The sequence below is a fragment of the Zalophus californianus genome, chromosome 8 (genome assembly GCF_009762305.2).
Source record: "Zalophus californianus isolate mZalCal1 chromosome 8, mZalCal1.pri.v2, whole genome shotgun sequence".
NCBI classification, from domain to species: domain Eukaryota; kingdom Metazoa; phylum Chordata; class Mammalia; order Carnivora; family Otariidae; genus Zalophus; species Zalophus californianus.
In genome coordinates, this window is record NC_045602.1 from 118093602 (window position 1) to 118098018 (window position 4417).

Consider the following 4417-nt stretch of genomic DNA (forward strand, 5'->3'; position numbering starts at 1 on the left):
GGAGCCCGATGTGGGGCTCGATCCCAGGACCCTGGGACCATGACCTGAGCCTAAGGCAGACGCTTAATGACTGAGCCACCCAGGCGCCCCTAAAAGTAAAAATCTTAAAAAAAAAATTAGACATGCTTTGTGTATATGAGGTGCTGGAAGCATAGTGGGTTAGTTTATAAATGGTAGCAGTGAAAACGATTATTCAACCAGATAAATTTATCATTAAAACATTCTGACCTTGGAGTGCCTGGCTGACTCAGACTCTTGATCTCAGGGTTGTGAGTTTGAGTCCCACATCATGCATGGGGCCTACTTTAAATAAATAGACAAATATTTTCCCCCTTCCCTGGCAAACGTTCTGATGTCAGGTCAGCTGTGATCTTAGCTTCTTCGGAAGACAAGGATGTCCTTAGCTGCTCAGTCCTGGGAAATGAAAGTTAAGGGAGGGGTTCTGAGGTTGAGTTCATGCTTGCTTTTGTACTGGCAGAGCTCTTTATATTTCTAGTAGATTTTGTTATCAGTATTTCCCTTGCACATTTATTCAACAGTTTTTCAAATAATGGAAGTTGAAAGCCACCAGGCAGTGAAGGGGGGGAGGAGCTACCTTTAAGGAAATTCTAAATAAGCACACAGAAGGAGTTCATTAGTCATCAGGGGAATGCAAATTAAGACCACAGTGTGATGCCAGAATGACTAAAACGGAAAAGACTGACCACACCGAATGTTGGGGGGGGGACATGGAGGGACTGGAACTCTCATACCTCACGGATGGACATGTCAAATAGTACAACCACTTTTTTTTTATTTTTTATTTATTTATTTTTTAAAGATTTTATTTATTTATTTGAGAGAGAGAGAGTGAGAGACAGAGAGCACGAGAGGGAAGAGGGTCAGAGGGAGAAGCCGACTCCCTGCTGAGCAGGGAGCCCGATGTGGGACTCGATCCGGGGACTCTAGGATCATGACCTGAGCCGAAGACAGTCGCTTAACCAGCTGAGCCACCCAGGCGCCCTATAGTACAACCACTTTAGAAGACCATCGGAGAGTGTCTTAAAAAGTTCAACATACGTCTACTCTGTGACCCAGCACTCCACTCCTAGGTGTTTACTCAAGAGAAAAGAAAATATTTGTCCATGAAAGTCTTGCACTAAATCCTAGCTAGAATATTCATAGCCGCGTTATTCCTAAAAGGCAAAGACTGGAAATAACCCAGATGCTCATCTTCTGTAGACTGGATAAACCGTAGCATATTATACAGCAAAATACTACACACCATAAATAAATGATCTACTATACATGCAATAATATGAATGACTCTCTATTATGTAGAATGAAAGAAGCCAAATATACTCACAAACACACAAATACAATAAACACTGGCTGTATTCATATGGAATTCTAAAGTAGACTAAACTGTGGTGATAGAAATCAGATCATTGGTCGTTCCCAGAAGGATTGACTAGGAAGGGGCACGACAAAAATTTTCTGGGTTGATGGAAATGTTCTGTATCTTGATACACAGTTGCCAAAATTGAATGCTTAAGATCAGAGCATTTCATTATGTATCAATTACACCTTAATAAAACATCTTCCTAGGGCACCTGGGTGGCTCAGTTGTTAGGCAGCTGCCTTCGGCTCCGGTCGTGATCCCAGGGTCCTGGGATCGAGTCCCACATCGGGCTCCCTGCTCCACAAGAAGCCTGCTTCTCTCTCTCCCACTGCCCCTGCTTGTGTTCCCTCTCTTGCTGTCTCTCTCTCTCTGTCAAATAAATAAATAAAATCTTTAAACAAAACAAAACAAAATCTTCCTGTGGGCCAGGCACTAAGCTATGTGCTTTGTAAACATTATGTCGTTTAACTTGTCAGCAAATCCCATGAGGTAGATATTGTCTGTGCTTTACAAATAAAAAAAAACAAGCTCAGAAAGGTTAAGCAACTTACCTCGGGACACACAGCTAGAAAAATTAGATTAGAACTCAGGCAGTAGGACTCCAAAGCCCATGCCTCAAAGGTTCTCTCTTCTCCCTAACCCATTTTCTTTTCTAAGATTTTACAGATGGGGAAATTGTGTCTCAAATAGCACCAGAGATATGCTCAATGCCACCTCTGCTCTTTGAAGTCAGACTTGAACTAGAACCCAGATCTCTGGAGTTTTCCTTCTGTATCACACGTCTTCACTTGGGCAAAGAAGTCAAGCTCACTCCTACTTCTGCCCAGCTCAGGGTTGGGAGCTAGAAGTACAATTTTTAAAGAGTTGAGTATAACATTCATATGATAAGAGACCCAAACCTAGAGCATAGATACTGAGACTTCAAAATGAGAGACTCAATTTTCCATCTGTCTTTGTACTGCTAGAGTAGTTCCAAAGGTTTTCTGTGAGTTGTGGCGGTTCACCATTCGCTCTCCCCGAAATTAAGCCATGTTACCCCCCAAGCGCTGTCCCTCCCCCACACACACCAGACTCACCTGTTACTTCCCTCCATGTCTTTCTCAAGATGTCCAAAGCCTCCAGCACATTCAGCAAGCTTCCCTCTACTTAAGAGGAACATGCATGAGTTCCTCACCCGCTCGTTGACAGAGTTCTAGAGGGATTAACATCAAGAACAACAAAAACAGCCCATCTAATTTGGTTTTAACTCACATCCAATGAGTCAACATTAGGAGTGGTTGTTGTCGGGTTGAGCCCATCAGGTTTTTTTTTTTTAAAGATTTTATTTATTTGGTCAATCAGAGAAAGAAAGACATGTGTCATATGACCTCACTGATATGAGGAATTCTTAATCTCAGGAAACAAACTGAGGGTTGCTGGAGCGGTGGGGGGTGGGAGGGATGGGGTGGCTGGGTGATAGACATAGGGGAGCGTATGTGCTACGGTGAGTGCTGTGAATTGTGCAAGACTGTTGAATCACTAATCTGTACCTCTGAAACAAATAATGCAATATATGTTAAGGAAAAAAAAAAAGAAGAAGGTAGCAGGAGGGGAAGAATGAAGGGGGGAAATCGGAGGGGGAGACGAACCATGAGAGACGATGGACTCTGAAAAACAAACTGAGGGTTCTAGAGGGGAGGAGGGTGGGGGGATGGGTTAGCCTGGCGATGGGTATTGAAGAGGGCACGTTCTGCGTGGAGCACTGGGTGTTATACGCAAACAATGAATCATGGAACACTACATGAAAAACTAATGATGTGATGTATGGTGATTAACATAACATAATAAAAAAAACCTCACATAAAAAAAGATTTATTTATTTGTCAGAGAGAGAGAGAGAGAGAGCACAAGCAGGGGGAGGGTCAGGCAGAGGGAGAGGCAGGCTCCCCACTGAGCAAGGAGCCCAATGTGGGGCTTGATCCCAGGACTCTGGAATCATGACCTGAAGTGAAGGCACACGCTTAAGCAACTGAGCCACCCAGGCGTCCCCCATCAAGTTGTTCTAAAAGCAATGCAGTCTTTGGTGTTTTTAGAAGGCACTACCTTGTATTTTGGGGCAATTTGGCTTAAACCATGACAGCTTCTTTTCCCCAGAACTTGGTTCTCTGAGAGGAAAAACATATAATAGAAATATATAAATGTTTATAATACATAAATATGTAAAATATATATGTTCCCCCAGCCTGTGTCCACTAAAAAGAAACTTCGTCTGGAGATTTCTTTGTCTCCTCTTCAAAAGTTGCAGAATGTATTTATGGTCTGCCGTTTCTCTGGAACTGGCAAATGGTGCTGTGAATGAATCACCCTGTTTCTTGGGAATGTTTTGCTCCAAGAGCTCGGGGGGGGGGGGTACAACAAGATGATAAACAGCCTCTTGAATGATCTCTCCTCCCCTCACTGCAGGGCCTGAGGCCTGTGAGCTCACAGGACTGAAGGAAGCTGAGCTTTTGGAGTCGAGGAACCCTGGGCTTTCACGTTTACGGAAGGGGAGTGGCAGAGCAGCGCCCCGGCTGTCTGAGTATATGATTCATCCCCACTGCTGGTGGGCCCATGGACTTCATTGCTTTGAGGTTCAGCTTCCTCCTCTGGAAAATGAGGGCAGAAAGCTGATACCCCTTTTAGTTTTCTATCACCCAGGGGCCCTCCGCAACTCCATGGGCGCTTGGTGGAAGTGCTGACCCTGATATATGGCACCTGCCTCCTAAGCCAGAGAAGGATCAAGGCCTGTGGCCCCCCACAAGGCACCAACTGGTTTAGTTCAGTGGTGGATGGTTCAACAAACACACCCAAGGCCCAGCTCTCTCCAGACCCTGACCTGGGCACCGGGGACACCAAAGTGGATTAGCCGTGGCTCCCTGCCTAAAATTTGTGGGGCCAGGTGGACACACAGATGATTACAATAGACTGTGGCAAGCCTGCTGATACCATTCCTGAGGGGTTTTGGGAATGCAAAGGAAGACCCTGACTCAGTTGGTAGGAGAGTTCAGGAAAGCTTCC